We start from the raw sequence: 21,212 nt of genomic DNA on the forward strand, positions 1-21,212 counted from the left end.
TTTCTCTGAAGGGGACAACAATGGTGATTTGCATAAAGGTACCAATATATGCAAGACACTTGCCCTCCTTAGTTGGTGTGGATTATCATATCCATCATATTCCATTTATCTGATTTGTAGATACATATCTATTCAAAATCAGAGCAACTAAAAACATAAAACAAACATTCACAGATCTGAGGGAAGAAATCTACAGCAATGTAATAGTAAGAGACTTCAGTACTCACAGTAATGAAGAGATTATCCAGGCAGTATTCAATAAGAAAATAGCAGACATCAACAACTCAATACACCAATGGACCTAACAGATATAAACAGAATAAACAGAACATTCTATACAACAACATCAAAATACACATTTGCCTCAAGTACGCATGGAGCATTGTCCACAACATGTCACATTCTAGGTCACAAAAACAAGTCTTAATGAATTCCAGAAGAATAAAATTATAATAAGCATCTTTTCTGATTATTATAGAATTAACCTATATTAACCTAATTAAATAGCAAATAAACAACTGGAAAACTGACATATATGTGAAAATTTAAAAACATGCTCCTGTATAGCCAATGGATCAAAGAAGAAATTAAAAGGGTAATTTAAAAAATGAGACAAATGAAAATGAAACCACAATGTACTAAAATGTATGTGATACAGCAAAAGGAGTTCTAAGAGGAAAATTTATAGTTATAAGCATTTACCTTAAAAAAGAAAGCTCTCAAGTAAACAACCAAATGCCTCAGGGAACTGAAAAAAGAAAAACAAATTAAGGCCAAACCTACAAAGACTGAGTTAAGAAGAAACAGAACACCCCCCGCCCCCGCCAAAAAAAACAAATGAGAAGGAGATTAAATCAGTCATCAAGAAACTTCCAACAACAACAAAAAGCCAAGAATCTGATCACTTCACAGATGAATTCTACCAAACATTTATAGAATTATTGACTCCAACTTTTCACAAATTATTTCAAAAAATCAGAGGAGGGAACACTTTCACACTCTTTTAATATTAAGTCAGCAATACCCTGATAGCAAGGCTACACAAGAACACTACAAGAAAAAATATATATAGGCTAGTATATCTTATGAACATAGGTGAAAAAAATCCTCAATACTAGGAAACTAAATTCAACAGCACATTAAGAGGATTATACACTATGACAAAGTGGGATCTATCCTTGAGTTGTAAGGATCACTCATCATATGAAAATCAGTCAATCTGATACATAATATATGTTAGCAGAATGAAGGACAAGAAACATATGATCATCTCAATCAGTGCAAAAAAAGCATTTGATAAAATTCAACATCCTTTCATGATAAAACTTATCAACAAATTAGATAAAGAAGGAATGTACCTCAACACAATAAAGGCCAATTATCACAAGTGCATAGCTAACATCACACTCAATGACAAAAAGTTGAAAGTGTTTCCTCTAAAATTAGGAAGAAGACAAGGATGTCCAGCCTTACCACTTCTATTCAACCTAGTAATAGAAGTCCTAGCCAGAGCAGTCAGGCAAGAGAGAGATGTAAATGGTATCTAAATAAGAAAAGAAGAATTCAAATTATCTCTCTTTGCTGATGATATGATTCTATACTTAGAAAATTCTAGAGACTATGCCACAATGCTACTAAAACTGATTAACTATTTTAGTAAGGTTTCAGGATACAAAATTAACGTACAAAAATTAGTAGCATTTCTATACACCAATAATACCCAGGTTAAGAGTCAAATCAAGAACATAGTCCCATTTACAATAGCCACAAAGACAAGGAACTATCTGGGAATACAGCTAACCAGGGAGGTGAAAGATCTCTACAAGAAATACACAGAACTGCTGAAAGAAATCAGAGATGACAGAAATAAATGAAAAAATGTTCCATGCTCATGCACTGGGAGAATCAATATTGTTGAAATGACTATACTGCCCAAAGCAATTTACAGGGTTAATGCTATTCCTATTAAACTACCAATGTCATTCTTCACAGAATTAGAAAATGCCTATTTTAAGATTTATATGGAACCAAAAAAAGAGCCCAAATAGCCAAAGCAATCCTAAGCAAAAAGAAGAAAATTGGAGGCATTACATTACCCAATTACAAACTACACTGTAAGACTACAGAAACCAAAACTGCATGGTACTGGTGCAAAAACAGACACAGACTAACGGAGGAGAATAGAAAATTCTGAAATAAAGCTGAACACCTATAACCATCTGATAAAGTGGACAAAAACAAGCAAGAGGGAAAGAACTCTCTATTCAATAAGTGAACTCTCTATTCAGTAAATTCAGTAACTGACAAATCATATACAGAACAATGAATCTATACACTTACCTTTCACCATATATAAATTAACTCAAGATGGATTAAAGATTTCAATGTAAGGCTTCAAACTACAAAAATCCTAGAAGAAAACCCAAGAAATACCCCTCTCAACATCCACCTTGAAAAAATTTTTAGATTAAGTCCCTAAAAGCAATTGCAACAAAAACATAAAATGACAAGTGGGACCTAATTAAACTAAAGAGGTTCTATGCAGCAAAAGAAACTGTCAACAGAGTAAACAGAGAATCTACAGAATGGGAGAAAATATTCACAAACTATGCATCTGACAAAGATCTAATATCCAGAATCTATAAGGAACTTAAAATAACAAACAAAAAACAAATAACTCCAATAAAAAATGGGCAAAGGGCCAGGCGCGGTGGCTCAAGCCTGTAATCCCAGCACTTTGGGAGGCCGAGACAGGCGGATCACGAGGTCAGGAGATCGAGACCATCCTGGCTAGCCCGGTGAAACCCCGTCTCTACTAAAAATACAAAAAACTAGCCGGGCGAGGTGGCGGGCGCCTGTAGTCCCAGCTACTCCGGAGGCTGAGGCAGGAGAATGGCGTGAACCCCGGGGGCGGAGCTTGCAGTGAGCCGAGATCCGGCCACTGCACTCCAGCCCGGGCGACAGAGCAAGACTCCAAAAAAAAAAAAAAAAAGGCAAAGGACATGAATAGTCACTTATCAAAAGAAGACATATGAGTAGAACAAACATAAGAAATAATGCTCCTCATCACTACTTCTCAGAGAAATGCAAATTAAAACCACAAGGAGATACTCTCACACCAATCAGAATGATGATTATTAAAAAGCCAAAAAGCAACAGACACTGGCGAAGCTGAGAAGAAAAGAGAATGCTTATAGAGTGGTGGCAGGGATGTAAATTAGTTCAACCACTGTGGAAAGCAGTTTGGAGATTTCTCAAATAACTTAAAACAGAACTACCATTCAACACAGCAATTTCATTACTGGGTATATATTCAAAGGAAAATAAGTTCATTATACCCAAAAGACATGTGCACTTGTATGTTCATTGCCACGCTATTTACAATAGCAAGGACATGGAATCAACTTAGATTCCCATCAGTTGTGGACTGGATAAAGAAAATATAGTACATATATACTATGCAGTATTATGAAGCCATAAAAAAGAATGAGACCATGTCCTTTTGAAGCAACATGGATGGAGTTGGAAGCCATTATCCTAAGCAAATTAAGGCAGGAACGGAAGATCAAATACTGCATGTTCGTTCTCACTTACAAGTGGGAGCTAAGCACAGAGTACACATGGACATAAAAGTGGGAATAAAAGGCACTGTGGAGTACTGGCGGGGGGATGTGGATTGAAAAACTACCTGTTGGGTACTATGCTCACTACCTCACAACAGTAGCAACAAATAAGCTATAGCTAATTAATATTGATGAAATACTACATTCTTGCCCTTTAGGATCAGAAACAACAACAAAGAAAGGTGGATGATCACTTCTATTCTACCATGTATCTGAGGTTCTTTAGTATAACAATAAATAAAATAAATAAAGATTAGAAAAGAATTATTTGTCTATAAACTCTATTCATATATGATAATTATCTGCATAAAAATTATAACAAATAAAATAAGAAAACTACTTGAGTAAATAAAATTAATCAAGATAGAATGTGAGGTCAATATATAAATCCAACTTACATGCATTTGCAACAGCCAGAAATGAACTTTAAAAAAATAGAATATGCAACTGAAACTAATAAATCAAAATATTTAGAAATAAATATAATAAGAGTTATGCAAGTCCTTTACATTGAAAACAACAAAACACTACTGACATTAAACATATAAATAAGTAGATCATGTTTGTGGGCTAAAAGATCCAAAAGGTTTTAGATGTGCATTTTCCTCAAATTGATCTATAAATTCAAGGAAATCCCAGTCAACATCACAAAGGACTTTTTGGTACAACTTGACAGGCTGAACATAAAATGTATATGAAAATGCAAGGGATCTAGAATAGCCAAAGCAATTTCAAAGCATAGACACAAAACTGGAGAATTTGTACTCACTTATTTCAAGATTTATGATAAAGCTATAAAGATAAAGGCACTGTGATAGTAGCATAAATAAAAACATATTGGTCATTAAAATAGAGCAGAGAATCCAGAAATGGATGATTCGTAAATGATCAATTCATGTTTTACGAAATAGCCGTTGGAATTTAATAGCAGTAAGATAGTATTTTCAAAAAATGGTGCTGAAAACATAATGAGCATTGACTTGAACTTCATCCCACACAGAAAAATACTAATTGAAGTGAGATCGTAGACTAAACATAAAACCCAGAACAATAGTTCAGTATTAACACAGAGGAGAAAATCTACATGAACCTGGGATAGACTACACGTTTTTAGCACGTAAATAACAGTAAATGGAAAAGAAAAGTTAACGATCTGGATGTCATCAAAATTTAAAATGTCACCTCTTCAAAAGATATATTTAAGAAAAGAAAACAACAAACTCCAAACTAGAAAAAAACTATTCTCAACACGTATTTGACAAAAAATTTGTATCTAGCATATGCAAAGGATTCTTAGAATTCTTCAATTCTATCAATGCTTTAATGAAAAGGTGGCAAACAACTCAATGTAAAATGACACAATATATGAACATTCTACAGAAGATGCGCAGATTATAAATAAGCACATGAAAATTGTTTAGAATCTTTAGTTATCAGGGAAATACAGATGAAAATCATAATGAGATACAACTTCTTACAAGAATGGCTGAAATTATAAAGGTATAGTGACTACAACACAAGTTAGCAAAAACATGGAGCAATGGAAATGCTCGTATTTTTCTCTGGGTAATTGTCAAATACTACAACTACTTTATAAAATAAAATGCTCGTATTTTCTCTGGGTAATTGTCAAATACTACAACTACTTTATACTTTGTATAAAATCTTAAAATTTTAAACAAACACTCATAATGTCATCAAGCATTCCACTCTTAGATAACCCAGAGGGGAAAAAGAAGTACACACTGACCAGTTTGGTGTGGTGGTATGTGTCTCTAATCCCAACTCCTTGGAAATCAGGTGGGAGAACTTGAGCCCAGTAGTTGGAATCCAGCCTGAGCAACACAGCCAGACTTTGTCTCTTAAAAATAAAATTAAAATTTGGATTTAAAAAAACACACCCATTTACCATGATCTTCAACAGGAACGTTCATAGCAACTTTATTCACAATAGCCAAAAGTGAAAAAGTAAAACCAAAGGGAATAAACTGCAGTATATTCATACTATGGTATGCTACTCAACAATATAAGAATACATCTGTCATATATATTATGACACAGATAAATCTCAGATTTTGTTAAGAGAAAAGGCCAGGAACATGAAACAATGTGTTAATTTTTAAAACAAAATAAAAAGAGTTTCTTGTTTCATTGATTTCTCTTCTTTTGGCTTTTCCCAAATTTTTGTGTTCTTCATTATCTCCAGCTTTTCATTTACTATGAGTTCAGTTTCCTAGAGTTCTTTTTATTTATCTGTTTTTTGTTTTGTTTTTTAGAGTTCCAAGGAAGAATCTTAAATTATTTATTTTAAATCTCATATTTTAATAGAAGTATTTGAAGCTATAATTCTCTCTGAACATTGAATTAGCTAATCTCACAATGTTTGAAATAGATTGTTTTTATTATTATTTAGTAAAAAAATTTCCTAATTTCCCCTCATGATTTATTTTTATGAAGTATTTAGAAGTGTTTTAATTTCCAAATATTTATAGATATCTTAGATATATTTTTGTTATTGTTGTTTAATTTAATTTTATACTGATCAGAGAATATACTTTGTATAACTTTTTTGTTTCTGAATTTATTGCTTTGTTTATTAACCAGAATATCATCTATCTTGGTGAATGATTTGTGTGCAATTGAAAAGTATGTTTCTGTAGTAGTTGGTTGAAGTGGTATTAAATACCAGTTAAGTGAAGTTGGCTGGTATCATTATTTAATTCTATTATGATTGTATATTTATCTACTCGTTTTATCAATGACTGATAAATTTATTGAAATTTCTAACTATAATTGTAGTTTTATGTATTTTTTAAATTTCTGTAGGTTTTCCTTCTTGTGTCTTAAGCTTGTGTTTTAAACTCATTTGTTATAACTCTTTGATGACTTCAACCTTTGTAATTATAAATTGTACCCTATAAATTCTTAATAATATAGTCCTTTCTTGAAAGTCTACTTTTTCTGATATTCATCCAATCATTTCAGCTTTATCATTATTTGAACTGGTGTGATAAATATTTTACATTTTTTAACCTGTGTCTTTACATTTTATTTGGGTACCCAATAAACTGCAAGTACGTGGGTCTTGCTGTTTTATCTGTTCTGAAAGCATTTGCATGTTCATTGGAATGCTTAAGCTATTTATATTTAATAAAATTATTAATGTGTTTGGGTTTAATGCTATCATCTTGCTACTATTTATTTTCTATTTATCTGTCCTGTACTTTTTCCTACTACTACTATTATTGTCTTTTAGTACAGATGATCCCCAAATTATGTTATTTTACTTATGATTTTCAACTGTACATTGGTGCAAAAGGGATATGCATTCAGTAGAAGCTGAATTATGAAACTTAATATTTTTCTGGACTAGTGATATATACTACGATACTATCTCACGATGCTGGGAAGTGACTCAAAGCACAGTTCTCAGTCAGCCATAAGATCACAAAAGTATACAACTGATACTATATAGTGTACTAAGTAAAATTTTGATTTATGATAGTTTCAACTCACAGTGGGTTTATCAAGATGTAACCCCATTGTAAGCTGAGGAACATCTGTATTTTATCTAAGCTATTGGCTTAATAGCTATACGAGTTATATTTTTAATCCTTTGCTCTAGGATCTATAATATACATCTTTAACTTATTTCAATATATTTTCAAATGTTACCACTACACATAAAATGTATGAAGTTTATAACATTGTTCTTCTGTTTCCTTACTTGTGTTGTTAGTGTTCTTTTTGTAATGTATTTTACTTCAGTTTATTTTATAAACATAATAATACAGAGTTATTTTGTGCTTTAAACATTTTATTACTCTTAGAGTATATATATAATATATATATATACACACACACACATAAATGGAGAACATGTCTTCCCTATGTATTCATATATTAATTATTTCTATAATTTTTTATTACTTTGTGTATATTCAAATTTCTATCTGGTATCATGTTCTTTCTGCCTAGAGACCTTCCATTAACATTTTAATGTATCTATTTACAAGTGAAAAATATTCTTAAATCTTGTTGGTCTAAAAATGTCTTTATTTTACTTACATTTTTGAAACATATTTTTAAGGTTTATAGAAATCTAATTATGTATTTTTCTTTCAGGACTTTAAGTATGTTATTTCCTTATCTTATGGTTTTGTGTAGTTTTGTCAGAGACATTTGAACAAGAGCAACTCCATCTTGGATAGGGACTAGGTATTTCCTATCCAAGCAAGGCTGAGACCTACTGGACAGCATTTCTGGGAGGTTAAGGCATTCTTAGTCACAGGATGAGATAGGAGGTTGGCACAAGATACGGGTCATGAAATCCTCGCTGATAAAGCAGGTTGCAGTAAAGAAGCCAGCTAAAACCCACCAAAATCAAGATGGTGATGAGAGTAACCTCTGGTCATCCTCCCTGTTACACTGCCACCTGCCCCTTCACAGTTTACAAATGACATGGCAACATCAGGAGGTTACTTTATATGGTTTAAAAAGGGGAGGCATGAAGAATCCACCCCTTGTTTAGCATATACTCAGAAATAACCAGAAAAATGGGCACCCAGAAGCCCGCAGGGCTGCTCTGCCTATAGAGTACCCATTCTTTATTCTTTTACTTTCTTAATAAACTTGCTTTCACTTGACTGTATGGTCTTGCCCTGAATTATTTTGTGAGTTCCAGGAACCTTCTCTTAGGGTCTGGATCTGAACACTTTCCAGTAGGAGTTTCTGATAAGAAATGTGTGTTCATTCTTATTTTGGTTCCTCTGCACAGACTGCCTCTTTTCTTCTAGTTCTTTAAAGACTTTCTACTTAACACTATTTCAGCAATTTAGTAATAATCTGTCTCAATGTGGTTTTCTTTGTGTCTAACCTGTGTGTGGTTTTTTGGATTCCTTGTATGAGCTCTGGATTTATACTTTTTATTAAAATTGTATTTCAGTTCTGGTTTCTAGCCTAACACAGAAGGAATTTAGAAATTATCATCTACAGAAAATAGCTTTAAAAAATTGAAAAATTCACAATTATTTTTAGATTCATGAAAGAATTGAGATCACAGGAAAAATACACTGCCCCAAAAATTCTGAGTCACATGCTAGCAGATATGGAGAATCAGAACTATGAGAGCACAAACCTACATGAAGAAATCTCAATGGCAACCAGTATCGGGATAAGAAAACCTTAACTGTAATTGATTAATTGCTGGATGTTCAATGTGGAGAATTTTGAGGATTTGCATCACAACAGTGCCCTTCTTAGGAAAACCCCACACTTCTGTGAGTTTTACCTCGAAGAGCCTAAAAGGTTCTCACAATGATAACCAGAAACAAAGTCCCTGAGTGATTCTGTCAGGGAGAGGGGGAAAGTAGCCAGTTTGAAATATTTTCAGAGCACTCTGTTCTCTGTAACAAGACCTGTCCTCAAAAGACCATTTCTCCAGCCCCCTAACCAACTGAGATTTTGCCAGAGCCTGATGTGGGGGAAAGGAAATACCTAACTCCTACCCTCTCTAGCTGTCCTGTTACACCTAAGTTTGGGGGAAGGGAACTGAGAAGCACTTGTGAAGGTCAGAGCCCAGGGACACAAGCTCCCCAGAAGACTGAAACTTAATCATACGTCTATAAAACACTTCTTCTCCTCCCACCCCTTACGCCACATCAATAGGGCTCCTATATAATAACAGGGCAATACAAATGAAAGATATACATATATCAGAAATTATTTAAGCAGTCTCTGCACAGCCCCACAGATAGCTGGGGAAATAAACATAAGGGTTCCAGAAGAATTTTTAACTTCTAACACTGATAGCAGCAGGAGTCAGACAAATGCCTATGCAGATAGGGGTGGGTCCTTGGTGAAACCCCACCTTCAAGCTGAAGATAGTTGAAAGCCAATCTACAAGTCCCAGGTAAATCCGTGAACCAGATTAAGAACCCCTCTTCCCATTTGGCACACGTTCCTCTGATTGATCCTCACTGGTCACCTATGTTACATATACTTACCCTTCCCTAATTGCTTTGTACACTGTTGTGTTCACTATTAAGTGGTGTCTTTGTTTTAGCCTTTTTTGCCTACTCACAAACCAGTTAGCACACACTCACCTACTCTGAACCCATAAAAGTCCCAGACTCAGCCACCCTGTGGGAGAAACCACTCAATTCTGGACAGTTGACCATTCCCAAATCCCTTCTCCACTGAGAGTTGATTTGTTGCTCAATAAAATTATTATCTGCCCTCCTCACCCTTCAATTGTTAGTGTATCTTCATTCTTTTTGGATATGAGACAAGAACTTGGGAACTACTGAACATGGGTACAAGCTATTACTCAGGTGGGCTGGGGGTAAACCTGGCCCAGCCACCTGAGCCAGTGCACAGCCCAGGTGCAGTCCAGGCAGGTCAAGTGTGCAGGCTGTCTCCTGTAGCAGGTAGCATGGTCAAGCAAGGTCCAGGCAGGGGGACATTACTAGCCAGAGGTCCCCATCTTACAAAGTAACTGAGAAAAATCCTGTGTCAACACCTACAGCTCCAACAAAGAGTAAACAAAGCCTAACACTTAGCCAGAAAAACATGAAACCTCAGTTATTTTTAACCAGTACTTGCTGTCCTGCTTTCCAAAAATCGTAAGGCATACAGAAATACAAAAGACACAGTCCAAAGTGATAGAGAGGGCAAGCATCCAAACCAGACTCAGAAATGGCAGTGATGTTGAAATTATCCATCTAGGGATTTAAAATCACACTGATTAATATGCTAGGGAATTTAATCTTGAAAGTGTACAACATGCAAGAAGAGCTGTGTAATGTATAAAGAGAAATGAAAACTTTAAGATAAAATCAAGAAGAAAGTCTGGAAATAAAAAATGCTATAGAAGAAATGAAGAATCTATCTGTTGGACCCATCAACAGTTAGGCATGGCTGAGAAAAGAATGAGTGAACTGTCAGTAGAAGCTTCCAAAATTGAAATAGAAAGAGAAAAAGAATTAAGAAGGAAATATCCTGAACTGTAGAATATTTAAGGCATAATGTAATGGGCATACAAGAAGAACAAAAAATGAGAAAAAATAAATAAATATTTGAAAAATATTTGAAGTAATATTGACTGAAGTTTTTCCTCAAATTAATGATACACACCCAACCACAAACCCAGGAATCTCAGAGAACCAAACAGAATAAAAAGAAAAAATGACACCCAGACATATTTAGACTGGAGAAAATCAAAGACAAAGAGAGAGTCTTGGAAGAAGTCAGAAGAATAGAATACTCTCATTATAGAAGAGCAAGGATAATAATAATATCAGACGGCATTTCAGAAACCATGCAAGATTGTTACAATTCAGCAACCAGAAAACAGTTCAAATTATAAAAGATTTGAACAGACATTTCCTCAAGTAAGAGATACAGATGTAAAGTAAGCACATTAAAAGCTCTTCAACATCATATGTCATTAGATAATTACAAATTAAAACAAAATGATCCCACCACACCTATTAGAATGGCTATAATCCAAAATGCTGACAATATCAAATGCTGGTATAGCTTTGGAGCAATAGGAAACCTCATTCATTACTGATAATGAAATTTGAGACAGCCACTTCAAAAGACATTTTGGTAGTTTCTTACAAAACTAAATAAATTCTTACCACACAATCCAGCAATCATGTTCTTTGATATTAATCCAGAGTTTAAAACTTATGTCTACACAAAAATTTGTATACAAGTTTCTTGTTGTCAAAGCTTGGAAGCACCAAAATGTCCTGTAATAGATAAATGAATAAACAAATCTGGTACATCCATACAATGGAATATTATTTAATAATAAAAAGTAATGAGCTATCAAACCATGAAGAGACATGAAAGAATCTTAAATGTATATTGATAAGTGAAAGAAAATAATATAAAAAGGCTGCATACTGTTTGATTCCAATTACTACATGTTATTTTGGAAAAGGCAAAGCTGAGAAGACATTAAAAAGACCAGTGGTTGCCAGGAGTTCAGGAAGAGTAAAGAGGAATGAAAAAGTGGTGGCAAGAGGATTTTAGGATAAAATTATTCTAATTGATACTGTAATGGTGGATACATGTCCTTATGCATTTTTCAAAAGCCATAGAGTGCAAACATCAAGAGCAAATTCTAATGTAAACCAAGCTCTTTAGTCAGTAAAACTATAACTAGTCAGGTGTGGTGTCTCATGCCTATAATTCCAACACTTTGCGAGGCCACAGGGGAGGAATTACTTGAGTCTAAATTTGAGACCAGCCTGGGCAACATAGCAATACCCCTTCTCCACAAAAGTTTTAAAAATTTGCCAAGTGTGGTGGTGTACTCCTGTAGTCCTAGATACTTGGGAGGCTGAGGCAGGAGGATCACTTGAGGCCAGGAGTTTGAGGCTACAGTGAGTTGTGATTGCTTCATGGCACCCCAGCCTGAGTGACAGTGAGATTCCATTCCTGGCTCAATTATAATAAGTGTACCACACTAATGCAAAATAGTAATAGGAAATATTGAAGGTAATAGGTTAATGGGAACTCTCTGTTCTTTCCTCTAATTTTTCTGTAAACCTAAAACTGCTCTTGTCAATTAGTTTGATACTTTTGAATCTCATTTTTAGGCTCATTTTAGGGTAGGTAAAAATTAGCCTTCATTCTAGAGCTAATATATCCTCGTGTTGAAGTCTTAACCAAATGAGTGACCGAGCTCTCTGCCACATGCTCTGTATTCAGTAAAGCCTATCCAGTTTGGCTAGAGAGAAATCAAACAATCCTTGGCTCTATATGAGCTCTGGGAATTTTTCAACTAACAACTGCCTAATAACGGTACTTTCTCCGGACGTTTTTCTTTGACCATCTTGAGGGGTTTCTACTAGGAATACACAGAGTGTTACTAAGTCAAAGACTGAAGAACAACAAGAGATTTCTGTTTGTTTTACTGTTGTTGTTGCTCTTGTTTGTTTGCTTTTTTTTTTTTTTTTTTTTTTTTTTCTGCCTAGCTTATTTATCTGTAGTGCTCTGCTCTGTAAATTCTGCCTCAACTTTGATCTCTTGATGCTCTGCAGCAAGACTAACAAGTTCTGCCTGGATTCCCACTCCATTCACCAAACTCTTAAAATCAACTGCAAAAAGCTGAGACCATAATAAGTCTCATTTCAATTGTTTTCCTTCTCTCATGTATCCCAGCCTTATGTTATCTGTTGTGCAAATGTAGTTAGAAAAGAACAAGATAAAAATATGCTATCATTTTTTCTTTGTAATAAATTATCTACATAAAATAAATAGTTCAGTTTCTCTAACTAAAAGTATCAAAATCTAAGAACACTGATGAGAGAAGTCTTAGAATTGGTCCATAATTTCAGTCTCCCTGCAGCATAGCACAGTATGAGGATCACCACTAGCAAAGTTTTTAAGTAAGCCAAGCCAATGCCTTTCTTTATTGTTATCTTTTAAAATAATTTTTTTTTATTGTCATCTTTCAAAATAGTTTCACTTTCTTAGCCTTTCACAAGATTATAACATCCTTCAGTTCAGTCTTTGGATGGTTATAATGATTTACCATTCCATTTGCACAAAACAAACAGCTATTCCTACATTTCTTGAAAAAAATATAAGGTCTAGATTACTGTGGAAGAAATTCTAGTGATGTGACACCTGTGAGGATTTGTGAGAAAGATTTGGGAACTCCTTTGTTAACCACAAAATTACAAAGGAATTTTCTCCTAACTTGGGTGTTTTCTTTCCTCCATTTTTCTTTAATGCATTTTTTTTTTTTGAGACAGAGTCTTGCTCTGTTGCCCAGGCTGGAGTGCAGTGGCACAAACTTGGCTGCCTCTAGGCTCAAGTGATTCTCATGCCCCAACCTCCCGAGTAGCTGGGATTACAGGTGCGTACCACCACACCTGGCTAATTTTTGTATTTGTATTGAAGATGAGGTTTCACTACATTGGTCAGGCTGGTCTCAAACTCCCAGCCTCAAGTTGATCCACCCACCTCGGCCTCCCAGAGTGCTGGGATTACAGGTGTGAGCCACCATGCTCGGCCCTTTAATGCATCCTATAGGGCTCAAACCTCAAAAGAGCATTTTATCTGTTCTATCTAAAAATAACACTACTAATTACTTATTCAAATTAATATATTGAGAATTCACAACAATTAATCTTTTGCTTCCACAAGAGATACTTCATTAATTAAGATCTGTCTTGTGTCATTCTGTGGGAAGCAGAGAGAGAATACTGTCCATAACAAGAAGCAGTTGGGTTCATTGTTTGCTGCTAAAGCCTCTTTTATATTTCTTGCCCTTACTCACTAATCTACTAAAATTTCTTCAACACATCATTCTCTTGTCTTCTTAAAGGTTTTCATCTTGCTTCTTCTACCTGAAAACCTCCTACTTCGGTCAAATCCATCCATTCTCTGGGTCTCAGCGTTAATGTCTCCTTAGGAAATCCTGCCTTTGATCCTTTCTCAGGTTAGTAGAAACCTTGTTGGTGTTTACTTTTGTAGAAGCTTTTTTTTTGTTTTGTTTCTTTTCCATCACTTAAGACACAGTAGTTAATGGATATTTGTCTTTTCAGCCAATCTGTAAGTTTCAGGAGTAGGGGTACACTGGCTGCCTTTTAAACAACTTTATCCCAGTTGCTAGTTCATCGTCTGCCTCATAGTAGATTGTGAATAAATACACTTACCAAATGACATAATAAACACCTGAGTGCAGTATGCCCTCCATATCTATAGATTCACCCAACTACACACTGAAAATAATTGTGAAAGAAAAAGGATTTCCTTTGAACTGAACATGTATAGAATATTTTTCCTTGTCACTTTTTCGTGTTCAGTCTGCATTCCACTGTTACTATTGTTACTGTCATGTAGAACAACTATTTACATAGCATTTATATTGTATTAGATATTATCATCTAGAGATAAAGTATGCAGAGATATTATCATCTAGAAATAAAGATCTTATATTATCTAGAGATCAATGCAGAAGATGGGTGGTTTCTGCATTTCCAACTGAGGTACCCGGTTCATCTCACTGGGACAGATTGGACAGTGGGTAGAGCCCATGGAGGGTGAGCTGAAGCAGGGCAGGGTGTTGTCTCGCCTGGGAAGCACAAGGGGTTGGAGAATTTCCCTTTTCTAGCCAAGAAAGCCGTGACATACTGTACCCGGAGAAACAGTAGACTCCTGACCAAATAATGTGCTTTTTTACCCGCAGTCTTAGCAATCGGCAGACCAGGAGATACCCTCCCATGCCTGGCTCAGCAGGTCCCATGCACACAGAGCCTTGCTCACTGCTAGTGCAGCAGTCAGAGATGGACCTGTGATGCTGCAGCTTGATGGGGGAGGGGCATCTGTCATTGTTGAGGCTTGAGTAGCTCACAGTGTAAACAAAGAGGTCAGGAAGCACAAACTGGGTGGAGCCCACTGCAGCTCAGCAAGGCCTACTTCCTCTATAGATTCCACCTCTGGTGGCAGGGCTTAGTAGAACAAAAGTCAGCAGACAGCTTCTGCAGGCTTAAACATCCCTGTCTCACAGCTCTGAAGAGAGCAGTGGTTCTATCAGCACAGCATTCAAGCTCCGAGAATGGACAGACTACCTCCTCAAGTGGGTTTCTGACCCCCATGTAGCCTGACTGGGAAACACCTCCAAGTAGCGGCTAACAGACAGCTCAAACAGGCAGGTGCCCCTCTGGGACAAAGCTTCCAGAGGAAGAATCCTTCAGCAATATTTGCTGTTCTGCAGCCTCCGCTGGTGATACACAGGCAAACAGGGTCTAGAGTGGATGGACCTCCAGCAAACTCCAACAGACCTGCAGCTGAGGGGTCTGACTGTAAGAAGGAAAACTAACAAACAGAAAGGAATAGCATCAACATCAACAAAAAAGACATTCACACCAAAACTCCATCTGTAGATCACCAACATCAAAGACCAAAGGTAGATAAAACCACAAAGATTAGGAGAAACAAGAGCAGAAAAGCTGAAAATTCCAAAAAACAGAGCACCTCTTCTCTTCCAAAGGATGGCAGTTCCTTGCCAGCAAGGGAACAAAACTGGATGGAGAATGACTTTGGCAAGTTGACAGAAGAAGGCTTCAGAAGGTCAGTAATAACAAACTTCACTGAGCTAAAGGGGCATGTTCTAACCCATTGCAAGGAAGCTAAAAACCTTGAAAAAAGACGAATGGCTAACTAGAATAAACAGCGTAGCGAAGACCTTAAATGACCTGATGGAGCTGAAAACCACAGCACGAGAACTTCGTGACGTATGCACAAGCTTCAGTAGCCAAATCGATCAAGCCAATTCAACCAAGAAAGGATATCAGTGATTGAAGATCAAATTAATGAAATAAAGCAAGAAGACAAGATTAGAGAAAAAAGAGTAAAAGGAAATGAACAAAGCCTCCAGGAAATATGGGATTATGTGAAAAGGCCAAATCTACGTTGAATTGGTGTACCAGAAAGTGATGGGGAGAATGGAAACAAGTTAGAAGACACTCTTCAGGATATTACCCAGAAGAACTTCCCTAACCTAGGCAGGCCAACATTCAAATTCAGGAAATCCAGAGAACACCACAAAGATACTTCTCGAGAAGAACAACCCCAAGACACATAAGTGTCAGATTCACCAAGGTTGAAATGAAGGAAAAAGTGTTAAGGGCAGCCAGAGAGAAAGGACAGGTTACCCACAAATGGAAGCCCATCAGACTAATGGCGGATATCTCAGCAGAAACCCTACAATCCAGAAGAGTGGGGGCCAATATTCAAAATTCTTAACGAAAAGAATTTTCAAACCAGAATCTCATATCCAGCCAAACTAAACTTCCTAAGTGAAGGAGAAATAAAATTCTTTACAGAAAAGCAAATGCTGAGAGATTTTGTTACCACCAGGCCTGCCTTACAAGAGCACCTGAAGGAAGCACTAGATGTGGAAAGGACCAACCAGTACCAGCCACTGCAAAAACATGCCAAATGGTAATGACAATCAGTGCTATGAAGAAACTGCATCAATTAGTGGGCAAAATAACCAGCTGACATCATAATGACAGGATCAAACTCAAACATAACAATATTAACCTTAAATGTAAATGGGCTATATGCCCCAATTAAAAGACACAGACTGGCAAATTGGATAAAGAGTCAAGACCCATCAGTGTGCTGTATTCAGGAGACCCATCTCATGTGCAAAGATGCACATAGACTTAAAATAAAGGGATGGAGGAAGAATCAACCAAGCAAATGGAAAACAAAAACACAAACAAAGGCAAGAGTTGCAACCCTAGTCTCTGATAAAACAGACTTTAAACCAACAAAGATCAAAAGAGACAAAGAAGGCCACTGTGTAATGGTAACAGGATCAATAACAAGAAGAGCTAACTATCTTAAAGATGTATGCACCCAATACAGGAGCACACATGTTCATAAAACAAGTCCTTAGAGATCTACAAAGAGACTTACGCTCCCACATAATGATAGTGGGAGACTTTAACTCCTCACTACCAACATTAGACAGATCAACAAGACAGAAGTTTAACAACAATATACAGGGCTTGAACTCAACTCTGCACCAAGTGGAACTAATAGACATCTACAGAACTCTACACCCCAAATCAGCAGAATATACATTCTTCTCAGCACCACATTGCACTTATTCTAAAATTGACCACATAGTTGGTAGTAAAACACTCCTCAGCAAATGTAAAAGAACAGAAATCACAACAAACTGTCTCTCAGGCCACAGTGTGTTCAAATTAGAACTCAAGATTAATAAACTCACTCAAAGCCACACAACTACATGGAAACTGAACAACCTGCTCCTGAATGACTACTGGGTAAATAACGAAATGAAGGCAGAAATAAAGATGTCCTTTGAAACCAATGAGAACAAATATGCAATGTACCATAATCTCTGGGACACATTTAAAGCAGTGTGTAGAGGGAAATAGCACTAAATGCCTACAGGAAAAAGGAAAGGAAAGATCTAAAATCAGCACCATAACATCACAATTAAAAGAATTAAAGAAACAAGAGCAAACAAATGTAAAAGCTAGCAGAAGACAAGAAATAACTAAGATCAGAGCAGAACTGAAGGAGATGGAGATACAAAAAACCTTCAAAAAAAATAAATGAATCTAGGAGTTGGTTTTCTGAAAAGGTCAACAAAATAGATAGACCACTAGCAAGACTAATAAAGAAGAAAAGAGAGAAGAATCAGTTAGATGCAATAAAAAATGATAAAGGGGATATGACCACTGATCCCACAGAAATACAAACTACCATCAGAAAATACTATAAACACCACTACACAAATAAACTAGAAAATCTAGAAGAAATGGATAAATTCCTGGACACATGCACCCTCCCAAGACTAAACCAGGAAGAAGTTGAATCTCTGAATAGACCAATAACAGGTTCTGAAATTGAGGCAATAATTAATAGTCTACCAACCAAAAAAAGTCCAGGACCAGATGGATTCACAGTCGAATCCTACCAGGGGTACGAAGAGGAGCTGGTACCATTCCTTCTGAAACTATTTCAGTCAATAGAAAAAGAGGGACTCCTCCCTAACTCATTTTGTAAGGCTAGCATCATTCTGATACCAAAGCCTGATAGAGACACAACAACAACAACAACAAAAAAAAAGACAGAATTTTAGGCCAATATCCCTGATGAACATTTAGGTGAAAATCCTCAATAAAATACTGGTAAACCTAATCTAGCAGCACATCAAAAAGTTTATCCACCGCAATCAAGTCGGCTTCATCCTTGGGATGCAAAGTTGGTTCAACATACACAAATCAAGAAATGTAATCCATCACATAAACAGAACCAACGACAAAAACCACATGATTATCTCAATAGATGCAGAAAAGACCTTTGACAAAATTCAACAGCACTTCATGCTAAAAACTCTCAATAAACTAGGTATTGATGGAATGTATCTCAAAATAATAAGGGCTATTTATGACAAACCAAGTCAATATCATACTGAATGGGCAAAAAGTGGAAACATTCCCTTTGAAAACTGGCACAAGACAAGGATGCCCTCTCTCACCACTCCTAGTAAACATAGTATTGGAAGTTCTGGCTAGGGTAATCAGGCAAGAGAAAGAAATAAAGGATATTCAGTTAGGGTAACAGGAAGTCAAATTGCCTCTGTTTGCAGATGAAATGATTGTATATTTAGAAAACCCCATTGTCTCAGCCCGAAATCTCCTTAAGCTGATAAGCAATTTCAGCAAAGTGTCAGGATACAAAATCAATGTGCAAAAATTACAAGCATTCTTATACGCTAATAACAGACAAACAGAGAGCCAAATCATGAGTTAACTCTCTTTCACAGTTAATACAAAGAGAATAAAATACCTAGGAATCCAACTTACAAGGGATGTGAAGAACCTCTTCAAGGAGAACTACAAACCACTGCTCAACGAAATAGGACACAAACAAATGGAAAAACATTCCATGCGCATGGATAGGAAGAATCAATATCGTGAAAATGACCATACTGCCCAGGTTAATTTATAGATTCAGTGCTATCCCCATCAAGCTACCATTAATTTTATTAAAAAAATTTAAAAAAAAAAAAAAAAAAACCTACTTTAAAGTTCATATAGAACCATAAAAGAGCCTGCATTGCCAAGACAATCCTAAGCCAAAAGAACAAAGCTGGAGGCATCATGCTATCTGACTTCAATGAACCAAATGCTATTTTGGTTACAGTAACCAAAACAGCATGGCACTGGTACCAAAACAGATATATAGACCACTGGAACAGAACAGAGGCCTCTGGAATAACACCACACATCTACAACCATTTGGTCTTTGACAAACCTGACAAAAGCAAGGAATGGGGAAAGGATTTCCCACTTAATAAATGGTGCTGGGAAAACCAGCTAGTCATATGTAGAAAGCTGAAACTGGATCCCTTCCTTACACCATATACAAAAATTAACTCAATATGGATTGAAGACTTAAATGTAAGACCTAAAACCATAAAAACCCTAAAAGAAAACGTAGGCAATACCATTCTGGACATAGGCATGGGCAAAGACTTCATGACTAAAACACCAAAAGCAATGGCAACAAAAGCTGAAATAGACAAATGGGATCTGATTAAGTTAAAGAGCTTCTGCACAGCAAAAGAAACTATCATCAGAGTGAACAGGCAACCTACAGAATGGGAGAAAATCTTTGCAATCTACCCATCACACAAAGGTCTAATATCCAGAATCTACAAAGACCTTAAACAAATTTACAAGAAAAAAACAACTCCATCAGAAAGTGGGCAAAGGATATGAACACTTTTCAAAAGAAGACATTTATGCAACCAACAGAGATATGAAAAAATGCTCATTATCACTGGTCATCAGAAAAATGCAAATAAAAACCACAATGAGATACCATCTCACGTCAGTAAGAATGGCAATCATTAAAAGTCAGGAAACAACAGATGCTGGAGAGGATGGGAGAAACAGGAATGCTTTTACACTGTTGGTGGGAGTGTAAATTAGTTCAACCATTGTGGAAGACAATGTGGCATTTTCTCAAGGATCTAGAACTAGAAATACCATTTGACCTAGTGATCCCATTACTGGGTATATATCCAAAGGATTATAAATCATGCTACTATAAAGACACATGCACATGTATGTTTATTGTGGCACTATTCACAATAGCAAAGACTTGGAACCAACCCAAATGTCCGTCAATGATAGACTGGATTAAGAAAATGTGGCACATATACACCACGGAATACTTTGCAGCCATAAAAACAGGATGAGTTCTTGTACTTTGCAGGGACATGAATGAAGCTGGAAAACCATCTTTCTAAGCAAACTATCACAAGGACAGAAAACCAGACACTGCATATTCTCACTCACAGGTGGGAGTTGAACAACAAGAACACATGGACACAGGGCGGCATCATATATTGTGGCCTGTCTAGGGGTGGGGAGCTGGGGGAGGGATAGCATTAGGAGAAACACCTAATGTAAATTATGAGTTGATGGGTGCAGCAAACCAACATGGTACATGTATACCTATGTAACAAACCTGCACATTGTACATGTGTACCCTGGAACTTAAAGTATAAAGAATAATAATAATAATAATAAATAAAACTCAAAGAATTAGATTCCCTAGCATGAGGACATTTTCTTACTGGATTTTTTAATGCCACTATTCGGCAGCAGTGATTAAATAGCAAGTTCAAGTGATTAAATCTGGTCCGTCACTACACTTTTTCTTTAAAATTGCTATTAGGTTTTGTAAGTAAGGAAGTGGAGGCACTTTTGTCAGTGTATTACCTCTCAAAGGCCACAAAAGTATGTTTTCAAAAGTATGTTTTAAACTTATGGATCAAGTTGTGTGGATATGATTTCAGAACCCCAGAGGTTCTTCCATTGTGTCTAATGTCCAGCACGGTGCACTTGTTCAGAGTTTCATTGTAATTTACAGCACCATGTTTTCTTTGGAGTGTTGTTCAGGGGTCTCTTGCATCAGAATGGCCGAACTGCTTGTTAGGAATGCAGTTTTCTGATCCTACCCTCCAGATTCTGATTCAGTAAGTCTGGAGTGAGCCTTGGAAAACTG

This window comes from Piliocolobus tephrosceles, chromosome 1 (assembly GCF_002776525.5).
Source record: "Piliocolobus tephrosceles isolate RC106 chromosome 1, ASM277652v3, whole genome shotgun sequence".
Classification (NCBI taxonomy): Eukaryota; Metazoa; Chordata; class Mammalia; order Primates; family Cercopithecidae; genus Piliocolobus; species Piliocolobus tephrosceles.